This window comes from Zalophus californianus, chromosome 10 (genome assembly GCF_009762305.2).
Source record: "Zalophus californianus isolate mZalCal1 chromosome 10, mZalCal1.pri.v2, whole genome shotgun sequence".
Lineage (NCBI taxonomy): Eukaryota > Metazoa > Chordata > Mammalia > Carnivora > Otariidae > Zalophus > Zalophus californianus.
In genome coordinates, this window is record NC_045604.1 from 65,328,304 (window position 1) to 65,344,558 (window position 16,255).

A 16,255-nucleotide genomic window follows, 5' to 3' on the forward strand; every position below is an offset into this window, starting at 1 on the left:
CTAAATCACCATGACTCTATAGCTCCTCATGAAATACTTCCAAATGTCCTGCTGATTTTCAGGCCAATGACCTAACATACCAATTCAGACAGAAGTAATTTCCAGTTCAAATATGGGATGGGGGAGGCTATCCTAAGAATAAAAAAGAATAGCTCAGCTTTTCATTAGAAGCAATATATTCTGAGAAACAACTTACAATTTTGGTAAAAATACCAAAAGCCTAATCACTGAACTTCTACTCTCAAGTAAAAAACAATGAAAGTCTTCAGGCTTTTGATCCACATGAAATATAAAAATAGCACCAGTGAATTTCTAACTGCTAAATTCAGTGCTGAATCTATTCCCTCCTTAACATCTCTTAACTTTCACATGTTGACCATCTCCTTTTTGAAATTCTCTTTTTTCATGGATGCCAAAAAGCCTGAGACCACCAGGGCCCCTGAGACACCTAAAGCTATTCTTTCTCTTCATGTCTTTTTAAATGATATTTCTCCATTTACTTTGCAAAACAGAAAACAAAAAGCAAAAAAAAAAATTAACAAAAGCCTTTAGCCAAATTTCCCACTTGAAAATGCTGCTATCCTGAGTGAGGTGATTCCATCAGGATCAGGAAGAACAGGTGGCAGGGGGAGGGTTCACATAGAGAAGGGAATAAGTTTCAAGAAAAATCTTCAATCAACTGCTCCTAACTAAAAACACTCACATTCATTAAGCATAAAATAGCAGTAAAACTCTTGCATTGTTTCCTCCTTTGGCATCCAGAGTTAGAACAGTCTCATTTCTAGGCCTGGGGTCCCCAACGGCCTCCCTAAATTCTAGGAAGTCAGCACTGATTCTTCCACGAACACTACCTTGCATTAAAGACCCAAATCAAATGATCTCTGCACACAAACCTCCATCTCAAGACTGTCACCCGTTACCACAGTCTGCTGTAGGATATTCTGAGAATCCACAATGTACTGAGCTTGGTGTAAAGGGGGAGAAAAAGAGAAGGATGACATAGTCCTGCTTTCAAAAACCTTTCAATATAATTATATTTATTTACATATGATTCTTTTATGTCTCCCACCAGATGGGACAGAAACTAAGTTTTACCTGTCCTTTTCCCAAATAGTACTGTGGATAGAGTTAATATAAATTTGTTGAGCTGAAATTGATTCTTTCTGACCTAAAATATCCATTTGTTATACCCACTTCACTCAGCTAACCCCAACCCATTCTCTCAGACTTCATCTAAACTTAAACTTGAGCTATAGATTTTTTTTTAAAGATTTTATTTATTTATTCGACAGGGAGAGACACAGCGAGAAAGGGAACACAAGCAGGGGGAGTGGGAGAGGGATAAGCAGGCTTCCCGCAGAGCTGGGAGCCCGATGCGGGGCTCCCTCAGGCCCTCCCCCTGCATTCTCCCTCTCTCAAATAAGTAAATAAAATCTTAAAAAAAAAAAAAAGAAACATCTTATCACACTATGACATGAATGGAAAATATATGCAGATAAAAACATAAGAACAGACGCTTGGATTGTTATATTCCTCCAGGCAAATGCCAGTACAGTGAACTGGCCAGTTTATCACGAAAGGAAACAGAAAAGCTCCAAAGCGTCAAATACACCGGAATTGAACCAAATGGTAGCCTGGAGAAAAATGGGAGTAAGGGTGCCTACTACCCTTATTCCTTCCACTTAGCAGGTAGAGGGTTTCAGGTTGCTACTCTATTTCTCATGCTCCGTGTGCACTATGTTCAATCCAAGCCTGAAGTTATTGGGCTTTGAAATCCCACTCAGAAAAGAGCAAGCTGGACTATGGAGTAGGTATTTCACATAGAAATACTCCCAGGGACCCTAATCAGGTTTTAGAAAAGAGAAAGCCACTTGCTGACTAGCTTCACGGCCAAAAGGCTTGAAGAGCCAATTCCATAGCACTCTTCCTATGAATTAAAATTTAGCAAGGCAGAGCCTACCTCATTCTAGAAATGTAAGTGCAAACAAGCCCCATGAATTTGTTGTCTATCAAAGAAACAATTGGTCCCTGCAGAAGAAAAAAAAATAAGCAGATTTAACTAATCGTAAATGTACTCTGCTTTAGGGAAATCTAGACATGACATGCAGAAATCCAGGTTTTTAAAACAGAACAATGAGCTTACCAAAATAAACCTTCCTTCACAAAAGAATCATAATAGAATTCTGATAATCTCCAATTTTCCTACTTCACACAAGTTGATATCTTATTTAAAGAAATTAAATTTGCAAGCAAGATTTTCAGAAAAAAACACACTGTACAATATACCATTTAATCTTTTGTTTATCATTTGGCTATAAGGATAATTACAATTTGTCACTTGGCAGCTTTTTCAGATCTGCTTTTTCAAAAACTTCTTTGATTCTCCAAAGAGGACCAGAATGACAGGAGACAAAACTACCTAAAAAGACAGAATGTCATGAAGAGACTGGGAGGAAAGACTTCCAAAACGTCTGGATGTGAAATGCTGCCATTCATCCTTGGCAGCCGATTGGTTCTGAAGGGCTGAATGGAGCCTTTGGCTCTTCCCTTCTATGATAAGCTGGCCAACTCACCAGCACCTGGCTGGAGGGATTAAATTACACACAAGTGCCTGCTCTGATTTTTTTTATCCACTTATATTTTATGCTTTTACCTTCCCATAATATGCCATAAGGGCACATGACACATCTCAGGGAGTTGAGAAAGGCCTCTCAGAAAAGGGGGAATATGAAGTGAATCTTGAAGAATTAAAAAAAAAAAAATAGTGCCAGGAAAAATGGGGAAGAAACTATACATGCAGAGGTCAAAATTAGGGATCTTGACTGTTGGGGAAATGACAAATGGCAAGCCTTCAGAGTACCCTGAATCCACCTCAACTAATGCTGATGAGTACTCAGAAACACATGGATGATCACACTCACAGAGACACTACATTATTCCGTAACTGAAAACACGAAGGTGTTTGCAAAAGGACTTTTCAGTGCCAAAATCAGGGGCACCTGGGTGGCTCAGTTGGTTAAGAAGCTGCTTTTGGCTCAGGTCATAATCTCAGGGTCCTGGGTCTAGACCCACTTTGGCTCCCTGCTTGGTGGGGAGTCTGCTTCTCCCTCTTCCTCTGCACTCCCCCCCCACCTTGTGCATCCATACATGTGCTCACTCTCTCAAGTAAATAAATAAAATCTAAAAAAAAAAAACAAAAAAAACAAAACCATCCAAGTCTAAACATTCCTTGCCATGTGGAAAATACCCTGCTACTCCAATTATGTAAAAGGTAATTCTCTTTAACTATAGAGAATAACAACCTTGCTTCCATAAAAGGCAAAGGATTTGGCAAACTTCTCTTTTTGACTCTGAAGAGGTAAGAAGTGACAAAGATCATCCAAATCTCACAAGACAGAGGAAATATTTTCAGCTCAAAAAAGTTATCTTTATAGCAATCATCATTGCTCTAAAGAAAAGCTAGAAGCCTGACTGCCAACCATTAGCAACACACATGGATATCTTCCAGGAATGGATTTCCAAAATCTGATCATATCCGTGTAATTATCTAATATCAAATCCAGCAGTGTTGACAAAGGAGAAGCCCACTCAGCTACTGCTGATGATCATTACTCAAAGCTAAAGCTCCTTTATCAAATCAGAATGACTTACAAGTAGGAGCTCACTACCTCAGGAGCCAAAGGAACACAATGATCTCCACCCCGTTGATTACACATGTACATATGTGTGCACACACACACACACACACACACACACACACACACCAGCCATAACTGGGCCTTGCTGACTTGCCACTGCCTCTGATGGCCTCTCCTCCAGTATTCTCACACACGTGGACAGCTTTACACATTGATTAAAAAATACCCTAGCCTGTCAAAAATAATTCCCTATCCAGAGAATGTACTTGTCCTGCCTACCTTTATTTATTACCGTCACAGCAACATGCTACCACTAAGATTTGGCAGTTTGAAGAAACACTGACAATGCAACAATATAAAGGAGTAAAAGGTACATTGAGAGAATCTATGCAATTTCCTGGTCACTCGGCAAGGTGCTAGGAAAATGGTTACTCGTCTCGAGTTACAGGTAGCCAGCTCTGGAAAACTAGTATGGAATGAGGATTGCAGAGTCCTCAAATGCCATACTTTAAAAGCTTGATTTTATATAATAGGCAGTAAGGACTCAACAAACATCTTTAAGCAGAGGATTCAAACGATCAGATCTACTTTCAAAAAAAAAATATATATATATATCAGGATATAAAAGAAGTGACAAATATCATCCAAATCTCACAATATAAAGGAAATATTTTCAGCTCAAAAAGTTATCTTTATAGCAATCATCATTGATGACTGAGAGAGTAAGAGGCAAAGAGATTAGTTAGAGCCACTTAGGCAAGATAGAAAGGGACTGAAGTGGGTCAGTGGTAAAAAATATATATATAAAAAGAAAGAACACAAAAGCAGCAGGGCATCTGGAAGGAAAGAAAGAGGGAAGAACCAGAGGGGCCCCCCCTGAGGTTTCAGGCATGGATGACTTAGGAGACTACCATGCCAAGAAAAAAGACAGAAAAAGTGTTGCAGCATGTCTTATTGAGGACAAGACAGAGTTTAAGTTCATGATAAATCTGAAGTTAAAACAGATCATACAAGGGAATATTTTTATTAACAAGTAGAAAATATAAGATTGGACAACAGAGGAAATAGCAACGCTGAAATTGATGCTTGGGGTATTTTCAGGACACAGGCAGCCAAGTCCAGCAGGGGCAGTGGAATACGGACATTCAATGAGTAAAAAGAGAATAAGCAAATAATAAGTTTTTAAACAAAATGGTAAGAAATGTAGGAGAATCAGAGGGAGGTCATGCCAGAGGCCAATTAAAAGATTTCCAAATGTGGGGTGCCTGGGTGGCTCAGTTGGTTAAGTGGCTGCCTTTGGCTCAGGTCATGATCCCAGGGTTCTGGGATCGAGCCCTGCCATCGGGATCCCTGGTCGGCGGAGAGCCTGCTTCTCTCTCTCCCTCTGTCTGCCGCTCTGCCTACTTGTACTCTCTATCTCTTTTAAATAAATAAATAATCTTTAAAAAAAAAAAAGATTTCCAAATGTTAGACAGTATCACACCTTAAGATCTGCACATTCCAGGTTTTAGTTGATACTGTTCTTAGAATCTTGAAGGAAAACAAGAAAACCCAAAGTCGCCTACTATTACAAAAGACTTCTGAGGCACCAAAATAACATTCCTTACCAACTTCTGCTCTAAACCTGAAGGTTATGAAGCATGAATAGGCCCCCAGGACATCAACCAGTAAATGGCATGGACTCCTCAGATGATACTTGGTTCTGCCATTTCAACAAAATGCTGCCAGCCGTAGAGGGAAAGAGGGTAAGAAAGTGCTGTGAGGGTATTTTTCATCCTGGTCCTAACTCAGCTGACCCTAATTAAACAGCTCTGCATAAAGAGTGCCTTGATAAAATTTTCCTACAAACATCAAAACTAAAAACAAATTATTATTTTCTTTAAAGATTTATTGGTTTTTAGAGGGAGGAAGAGAGCACAAGCGAGAGGGGCAGATGGAAAGGAGAGTCTCAAGCAGACTCCATGCTGAGCACGGAGCCTGAGGTGGTCTCGAGCTCACAACCCTTAGATCATGACCTCAGCCGAAATCAAGAGTGGGACGTTTAACTGACTGTGCCACCCAGGTGCCCCAAAACCAGATTATTAATTAAAACTTGAAATAGGGCCCACAAATGCCAAGCCTGGTCAAATGCAGTTCCAAATGCTTTTCTTTTACTCAACAAGTTATTTGTCCAAAAGTGATATTTCTGAATTACCTGCCTATCCCATTAATATGAGGTATAAATTTTAAGGTCACATAAATCCTCCTCAGAGAAAAAGAAGTGCCCAAGAAGGTCGAAGAGGATTTTCTTCTATATTGCACATATATTCTACTATATTATAAAATATTCTAATCTGTAAATGCAAATATTTATAGAATCATTAAAAAAAGCCACCTCTAATAATGGCTTGAAAACGAGACAGATCCAGGCTAAAGGCTCTTGAATAATTAATGTTTTAATATTCAGTACTTCAAGGTTATGGAACCAGATTTCACAAAGTAGCTTAACTCCATGCAAATTCCATTCCAATCACCTTTACTCTCACCTAGAGTTGTGGCAGCTTCAGCTCAAAAACATTTGATATAAAAAACCCACCCTCCTCCTACACACCCTACTGGCACTTATTTGGATTTAAATATATGAGGGAGAGAGGTGTGTAAGACGGGATGTACCACCTGTATGAAAATAGCAGAAATCCTAATTAAATTACTCAGAGCTTTGCCTATAGCACTACGTTAGTATTAGTGATAGAAATCTTATCAATATTCTCATTTCACTCACCATGGATTTCACTCCTAAGGCATATCATAGTTCATGATTAGAGCTCTAACACAGAACTAACATAACCCAGAAAGCAGTACGGTGGAATAAGGGGAAAATCTGAAATTAAGAGAGCCAGGTTAAAGCTCTGGCGTTTTTTGTTTTTAAAACAGTGTGACCTTAAGCATTCCTCATCTGCAAAAGGAATAAAAACAATAATGACTCAGAGGGCTGTCTGTAAGAGCTATATGTGATTATAGTTGTTAAGCCACATTGTAGAGTTAAAAAAATAAATTAAATAAAATAAAATGAAATGAAATGAAATCAGGGTAGCAGAGCACCAGGCACCTCATAATAGATCCTTCAATTGTCTCTTGATCTACCGATATAAGACAAAGACCAGGATCTAATATTCATTGGCTTCTTGGTTGAGTATGGGACAGAAAATGAAGAACAAATCCACATACTGTCAAGTATATGATACAGCAGTTCTGTTTATAACTGAGTTACTGAAGAAGGGTACCTAGCTGGTATGGAGAGCCATAATCACTTAAACATAGACTCCCTGAGACTGAAACTCATCATTATACAGACAATCGAATCTATTCCAGTTTCAAACGCTGACACAAGTAATCCTACAGTATAACTTATTCATACTTTTCTGGCCTTATACAGATAACCTTCAATATGAGGAATGGAGGGTGAAATGGGGAAAACTGGTAGATATTGATCAAAGGGTACATACTTCCAGCTATAAGATGAATAAGTAATGGGAATCTATTGGACAGCATGGTGTTTATAGCCAATAACACTATATTATATATTTGAAAATTGAGTTATGTGTTTTCAACATAAAAAAACAAATGATAATTTTGTGATATAATGAAGGTGTTAGCTAATCTGAAATCATTTTGCAATATATGTGTAAAAAATCAACACTCTGTACACCTTACATGTACATAAGGCTATATGTAAATTACATACCAATAAAGCTGAAAATATATATATATATAAGGAAGAGATATTGCTGAAAAGTTGTTTGTACTGTTAAATTGTTGTATCACATTTTTACTTCAACTTAGAAGCTAGTTCTTGAGCACTGGGGCATCAACTAACAGAAAGAACATTCAATTGAGCTCAAAGGACCTACATTTTGGAGCTCAAAGAACCTAAATTTTAGCATTCTTCCATCACCAGGTGACTACCTGACCTTCTCTGAGCCACAACTGATGTATTGTGGCAAGAGGAGCAGAGAGGCCCTGGACCTGGATACTTCCTGTGACCTTGTCAATCCTAAAATTGTCAGCTTCTGTGCTAAAGGAAGGTACTGGGTACATGATTCTGTTCTCACTAAATATAGGCAATGAAGACATATAACCAATAAAAATAAAGAATATTCACAGTTGCCAAGTGGTTGGCAGAGCAAATGCCAGTGACCACTGATTTTACAACAGGAACAGATTAATCCTAGTCAGGTGGATTTTGTCAAAGATTTGCACTGAAATTTTGGGAAAAAGAAGGACCTGGATATAAAGGATAGGGGAAGATATACTACCCTCCTTCCATGATTACCACGAATACCACAAACTCAAAGAGCACCAGCCCGGGCACCTGGGTGGCTCAGTTGGTTAAGCGACTGCCTTCGGCTCAGGTCATGATCCTGGAGTCCCACGATCGAGTCCCACATCGGGATCTCTGCTCAGCGGGGAGTCTGCTTCTCCCTCTGACCCTCTTCCCTCTCATGCTCTCTCTCTCTCATTCGCTCTCTCTCAAATAAATAAAATCTTTAAAAGAAAGAAAAAAGAAAAAGCAAAGAGCACCAGCCTTACCTTATACTCATGGAGATAATTCATCCTGACATGAGATGCTGATTCTGAATGAAACCCTTCCAAGGACAGGTAGCTCCAAGCTGTGTCAAGGCAGCCTGATACGTGGTAGGACCACGCGAATATTAAAGCTCTTCCAGATACTGAGTCATAATCAACTTGCCTAATAGGACAAGACTTTCCTTCCTTCCCTCATTATTTCATAAATGAACACTTATCTGAATATGTCTCTTTAAACATCTAACACTAGGTAATGAAAATAAAAATTTTAATGAAAATTGACCCTTGACAGAGACTAGTGAGGTTTTGTTCTCTCTTGATAAGGACATATTTGTTAATCTGGCTTTGAGAAGCCATCCCCAAATTCTCTTATATTTGTAATATACTGAGTCACCTTATTGTCCATATCAAATAGCAATGTCTAATTTCTGCCATTAAAATTTCACCCTGTTTCTGCTGGTTATAAAATGTAACAGAACAGTTTATCACAATTTTGATTATTATTCAAAGCATACCCCTAAAACATATTTGTTTTTTTTCTCCCACAAGAGGTCCTTCTCATTCCTAATAGAAATAGTCAAACCACAATATGTAAGGTCTGAGCACGATATCCATAATTTTAAAAAGGATATAAAGAATCAAACAAAAACTTTCTGAACTTGAGTTACATGGTCAAAATTATTTCTACCAGGGGCGCCTGGGTGGCTCATATGGTTAAGCGTCTGCCTTCGGCTCAGGTCATGATCCCAGGGTCCTGGGATCGAGTCCCGCATCGGGCTCCCTGCTCCTTGGGAGCCTGCTTCTCCCTCTGCTTCTCCCTCTCTCTCTCTCTCTCTCCTCCTCTGTCTCTCATGAATAAATAAATAAAATCTTTGAAGAAAAAAAAAAAAATTATTTCTACCAGAAAATTGTATCTTTACATTTCATTTCAAAGCAAAATAACAAAATATAACACCTGCAGTTAAAAAACAAAAAACTAAGAATGAAAGTGTAAGTACTTAAGACATTAATAAAGTACATGCTTTTTTCTATTTAACCATTTTATTTATTCCTAAACTTTAGTGCAATAGTACATCTATCCCACCGTACTACTGAACTGAACCATTTTTAACTTACTAAGTTAAATCTCCTTGGAATAAAAAATAACTCAAAAATCAACTCCTGTACACATACTACGCTATGAACATGATTGGCAATGTAAACACTGTAGAGCTAACGGCTTGTTAGAAGGTAACAAATAAAATATTTTCTATCCTTTTTCTTTTTAAAGACTTATTTATTTGAGAGAAAGAGAGAGACAGCACAAGCAGGAGGGGCAGAGGGAAAGGGAGAGAGAATCTCAAGCAGACTCCACACCCAGCACAGAGCTTGATGCAGGACTCGATCCTATGACCCTGAGATCATGACCCAAACCGAAACCAAGAGTCAGTCACTTAACCAACTGCAGCACCCAGGTGTCCCTATCTTTTGTTTTTTAATTCTCAGAGAATTTTCTGGTAGCATATATTCTGCTTCCTTCTGAGTGCAAAAATTTTTCTGGCTTACAAAGAATAATTCAAGAGATGGCAAACAATGGTCCATGGCCCAAGTCTGGCCTTCCACCTGTTTCTGAACAGCCCGCAAGCTTAGAGTGTTTACCTACATTTTTAAATGTTTGTGGTGGGAGGAATAAAAAGAATATTGGGGGACAAGTGAAAAGTATATGAAAATCAACGTTCAGTGTCCATAAACAAAGTTTTATTAGAATGCGGCCCCCCTGTTCATTTACATGTGTCCCAGGGAGGCTTTCTGGTGCCAACAGTGGAGTTAAGAAGTTGTACTCTCAGCAGACACTACAAATTGCCAAGATACAGTAAAAATTCACTTTTGCCTATTGGCCTACAAAGCCATACTGACCATCCGGGCTTTTACAGAAAAGGTATGCTGAACTCTGTAATAATTAACATGATGATTCATCATTTCCTAAAGAACTGAAGATAATGGCAGCCTCTCTGATCCTGACCTATCAACGAACTTACTGAACTTCTTGGATTTTACCACGTTAAAGTCTTATATGCTTGTAGTAATGTATTATTTTTCAGATGTATTTAACGAAATACACTCCATAAAACAAAAAACTGGACAGTTTTCATGCAGTCCTTCATTCAGTCATCAATTAAATACCTACTGCATACCATGAAGATGGCTAGGGATTCAAAATGAAATGTAATTCCTGGCTCTAAAAAAGTCACATTCGGGGAGCACCTGGGTGGCTCAGTCAGTTAAGTGTCGGCCTTTGGCTCAGGTCATGATCCCAGGGTCCTGGGATCAAGCCCCATGTTGGGCTCCCTGCTCAGTGGGGAGTCTGCTTCTCCTTCTCCCTCTGCTCCTTCTCCTCCCCCTGCTCGTGCTCTCTCTCTCTCTCTCAATCTCTGTCAAATAAATAAATAAATAAATTTTTTATAAAGATTTTTATTTATTTATTCATGAGAGAGAGAGACAGAGAGAGAGAGAGAGAGGCAGAGGGAGAAGCAGGCTCCCAAGGAGCAGGGAGCCCAATGCGGGACTCGATCCTGGAACTCTGGGATCATGACCTGAGCCGAAGGCAGATGCTTAACCATCTGAGCCACCCAGGCGCCCCTAAATAAATAAAAATTTTAAGAAAATTTTAAAAAATTAAAAATAAACTAAAAAATCACACTCGGGTAGGCAGACTCAGCACTCCAGTTCTTGCCACTGAAGGAAAGGCCAAAGCAAGGAAAGCAACATCTGCCATTTCACCATGACATACTGTCATTTAAAAAATATCACCTCTATCTGAATTAATGGCAGGTTGTATACTTAAACAGAGAAGGCAACAAGGCTTGGCAAACACGTTTATCCATCAATAGTTTTAATTATAGCATTAGCCTTCCATAAGCAATTAACCTTGACCAACAGAGATATGAATAAAAATGCTGATTAAGAATTTACTAATTATCCTTCCCAACTTCAGAAGTTAGCTAGCATCTGGTCTTTATAATAAATATACACCAACTCATCATAGGTTATTTACACTTAAATGAAGATTAACTGAATGGCTAAAAATGAAGAACATGAAACACACATTAAAAACACAAGACTTGCTTTGTTTTGAAAGCCCAAGTGTCCTACAAATGTCACTTTACTTGGAAGAATGTTTTTGAGAATAATGGTCTCTTGAATCTACGCAGAGATTCAATTTATTGTAATAAAGAGAAAACCATATAAATCATAAGTGCGTTAGCATTTCATAATGTGAATGCCAGGATCTGCATGCAGTTAAGCATCTTGGCTGTTTGCCTGTTCTCCTTAAAACCAGAGGAGAGGTAACATCCTGACAAGCAAGTCTTCTAGCAGCTGTGCTGAGCAGACACGAGGTAAGTCTCATATAGCAGCTACCTCCAAACCACCAGATACAAGCACCCCAGTGATCAGAGGTTAGCAATCCTGGTGTGTCTGCTCGCTTTGAGTAGTAAATATTTAATGGCATATTTTTCCTTAATGGAACCCAGGCACATCTGATCAGTCTCTGGGATCATTTAGTAATGCAGTCAAAGTTATCATACTGACATTTCACATCAACTTTGTAATTAGATAATTCATCACTTTATTAATTCAAAAGATTGCTTTCTTTACTTTATAGCAGGCTACAGTGGGGAAACCCAACTGAGCTGATCAACAAAAAGGCTCTAAAACTTGGTCCTACATGAACTTGAAACCCTCGAGTGGCAAACATACACACTCTTGACCTTTCAAACCAACAGAAGTAATATTCTGCCCACAAATTAGCCTACCAGCAACACTGAAGTCATAAAGGCACCACTACATCTAGAATAAGAGGGCTAACAAAATTTTAAATTAAAAACTGAATATATCAAGAACAAGTTTCTTCCTACTTTCTACTGAGACACGATGTTCTTCAGTGAATAAAAAGGACCAAAAAATGATTATTTAGTAATTTTTCCTTCTTGCTGATTTTATACACTTTACTAAAATTATGAGGTTATGGCAGAATATCACATAGATTTGTAACACTCTCAGCACACAGCAGCCAAATATAAGTATGCAGACTCGGATATAATAATATCATTAGTATTTTCTTGTGTCTTATTTCTAACATATCTTAATCAAAAGTATTCAATTACTATTTCTTTTCCTATTATGAATTAACAAGATTCTTGTGTGAACACATTTTCCACTGCTTCTCCAATAAAAAGAACTCTCTCCCAGTAAAAAGCAATTTGATCAGGATAGAAATGAATGGAAATTTTAAGTACCACAGTACAAAAAAACCCTTCTCATTTTCAAGTCTGTACAAGCACAGTGTATACTGCAAAACCAGCTGCAACTAATAACATTAAAATTTAGAGTTTAGAAAGGCAGGCTCTGGAGGTCACATATGTGCCCTAAAGAATAAAAATAACATGCTACCAGAATTATTTTGTTTGAAAGGAAAAGGAAAAGTCCACATCTTCTCTAACAGATGTGGACTTTCTAATCAATAAATTCTGTGGCAGTTGTACAATATTACAGAGTTAAAAAGTACTTTCCAGACTGCTCTGGAAAAACAGTGACACGTTTTGTGGTCAGGAAGGCAACTTCAATTATTGTTGCTTCCAATTTAATGTCTGCTTTTGAAACATTTTATGCAACTAGTTCATTTTCTATTTTATTGCACTGATCTTATCACATCTCTAATCGGTTTACCAAATGCATTTTTAGAAAAGGAAGCTTTAAGTCTAGAAAAAATAATTAAGTATATGTTTCTCAAACTCCGCATAATAATCTCTAAAAAATCTATTCTTTGCATAGGAAATAAACTCAAACCCAGGTCTACCGACATTAAGTTTAGGCATTAATAACCATTACGAATAACATTCAATATACATTTCGAGGGACGGAATACAGAAATACTACACATTCCATGCCATTTCAGTGAATTACAACATGATAATTAATGAATCTTCTAAATTCATTTCATCCTTCAAAAATGCATACGTGAGAAATATTTCATTCATCATGGGAAGCTTACCTCTGTATGTCCTTTGCAACATCTTAAGGAACTACTTTGTTGTTAATGAATGCAGGAAACAGTAAAAGATTTCCATCCACAAGAGCTGTAGGTAATTCTCAGCATTTCAAGAGACACGAGCACTAGGCACAACTGTGAGCCCCCCTCTGAGACCGGTTTACACTGAGTCACAGACTGGCTCCTGACACAGAGACATAAAACACTGAAACTTTAGACCCAAACAAAAATTAAGCTGGGAGGTGGGGCCAGCAGTAGTTGAAATTAGTAATATTTGTTACAGTAAGTACTTCTGACGTAATCCTCACTTTCTTCCCTGAAGTAGATACAATGATGATGATGATTCCCATTAACAGATGAGGAAATCCAGACCAAGCGAATTTCATTTTCTAGTCTCAGAAAACAACTTAACCATCACACTATTCAGCATGCCATTTAAATTTGCCTTTCTCAGAGTGCATGGGTGGCTCAGTCTGTCAAGGGTCTGCCTTGGGCTCAGGTCATGATCTCGAAGTCCCGGGATTGAGCCCTGCATCGGGCTCCCTGCTCAGTGGGGAACCTGCTTCTCCCCCTCTGTGTGTGTGTGCACACGCGCTCTCTCTCTCTCTCAGATAAATACTCTTAAAAAATAAAAAAGAATAAATTTGTCCTTCTTTGTTATTCTCTTGCCCTTTAAAGTTTATATTTATTAAGAGTAGTATGAACATTTTTCTATGTTTGTGGCAAATATTTAGAACTCAATGAGTAGACTGAACCATGATAGCTGTCACACTAAGATAAATCCATTTTGAAACCTAACCCAAAATCTCGTTTGAAGATAGAAGAGAAAGAAAAAAAGTGTGGGGTGGGAAGGAGAAGGGGCTTGTAGAAATGAAGAGGCGAATCTTCTATAAACAATCTGACAGAGCCAGCAGAGGTGAATCTGGCCTCCATCTCTCATAAACATAGAAATAATCGCATGTCTCCTTGCTTCTCACTAACAAGTATCTCCAATGCGCCCCACACCTTGGCCACCGCCATTACTGTGAGCAGCACCCACGGCTTTCCTCACACTTAGAGCTTCATTTCCACCCAGCCACGCCCTCCAACCACTCTGTCTCCACCAGGTAACACACAATCTAAGCTTAAACCCAGCAAACTGCTTTGAAAATAAAGCTCCAGCAAATCACTGCAGCCTCTCCATCCATCCATTACACCATCACTCTGCAGCCCCTTCTAAAGAGATGCTATAGGTTCTATTACCCTCACGAATTTTCTATTACCACCTAATGCAAGCAAACATTTTAAGCATCAAGCTTTTATTCAAACTTTTATTGTAGGCACTAAATATAATGGAAACATGTATTCCACAGTAATAACTACCTTTTCGGATCCCAGAAGAGGTCAGTATGTTCTCAGCTCGGCAGGGCAGAGGAGTCAGCACCCCTCACTCCCACCAGCATTTGCAGACCATTTGTCTGTGACTGTTTCCCTATACCAAACTCTCTTCTGAAATTCATGCCATTAATTTTACTTTCCAGGTGAAGTCTTCCTGGATACCCTCCCCTAGAAAAATTTCACTTTGTATGTCTCACGCTATTTATTTATTTATTTATTTATTTATTTATTTGGAGAGAGAGAGAGAGAGAGAGAAAGAAGGTGGGGAGGGGAACAGGGAGAGAGAGAATCTTAAGCAGGCTCCATGCCAAAAGTGGAGCCCAAAGTGGGGCTTGATCTCACAACCCTGAGATCATAACCTGAGATGAAATTAGGATGCGGACACATAACTGACTGAGCTACCCTGGCTTCCCTCATGCTATTTAATTTTTTTACAGTTAGGCAAAAAATTCACAAGTGGAAAGGATATATTTATAAAGCAAACCCCTACAGTCTAAACCCCAATTGGCCATTTCTATTCACGGGCCTGTTTGTTTATGTGGGAGTGGGGCAGGGACATCCACTATCACCACTGCTATTCAACATAGTACTAGAAGTCCTCCCTCAGCAATCAGACAACAAAAAGAAATAAAAGGCATCCGAATAGGCAAAGAAGTGGTGAAACACTCACTATTTGCAGATAATATGATTCTTTATGTGCAAAACCCCAGAGACTCCACCCCAAAACTGCTAGAACTCATACAGGAATTCAGTAAAGTGGCAGGATATAAAAACAATGCACAGAAATCAGTTGCATTTCTATACACCAACAACAAGACAGAAGAAAGAGAAATTAAGGAGTCGATCCCGTTTACAATTGCACCCAAAACCAAACCATAAGATACCTAGGAATAAATCTAACCAAAGAGGCAACGGATCTGTACTCAGAAAACTATAGAATACTCATGAAAGAAATTCAGGAAGACACAAAGAAATGGAAAAACGTTCCATGCTCATGGGTTGGAAGAAAAAATATTGTGAAGATGTCAATGCTACCTAAAGCAATCTATACATTTAATGCAATCCCTATCAAAATACCATCCACTTTTTTTCAAAGAAATGGAACAAATAATCGTTAAAATTTGTATGAAACCAGAAAAGACCCCGAATAGCCAGAGGAATGTTGAAAAAGAAAAGCAAAGCTGCTGGCATCACAATTCTGGACTTGAAGCCCTATTACAAAGCTGTCATCATCAAGACAGTATGGTACTGGCACAAAAACAGACACGTAGATCAATGGAACAGAACAGAAAGCCCAGAAATGGACCCTCAACTCTATGGCCAACTAATCTTTGACAAAGCAGGAAAGAATGTCCAGTGGAAAAAAGACAGTCTCTTCAACAAATGGTATTGGGAAAATTGGACAGTCACATGCAGAAGAATGAAACTGGACCATTTTCTTACACCACACACAACAATAGACTCAAAATGGATGAAAGACCTAAATGTGAGACAGGAATCCATCAAAATCCTTGAGGAGAACAGAGGCAGCAACCTCTTCGACCTCAGCCGCAGCAACTTCTTCCTAGACACATCACCAAAGGCGAGGGAAGCAAGGGCGAAAAGGAACTACTGGGACTTCATCAAGATAAAAAACTTTTGCACA

General features: G+C 38.7%; 1 protein-coding gene across 7 annotated transcripts in view; it reads right to left on the minus strand.

Annotated features, from left to right (window-relative positions):
• SMYD3 (SET and MYND domain containing 3) overlaps window positions 1-16,255 on the minus strand; it is a 707,320-nt gene that overhangs the window by 493,393 nt on the left and 197,672 nt on the right. Inside the window, exon 1 of one of the 7 annotated variants that reach the window (XM_035722414.1) lies at window positions 13,237-13,354. The exons of the other annotated variants lie outside the window; for them this stretch is intronic. The gene's annotated coding sequence lies outside the window, so the exon portion shown is untranslated. Of the gene's footprint in view, window positions 1-13,236; window positions 13,355-16,255 lie in introns of those variants that run through there. 7 annotated transcript variants of the gene reach the window in all.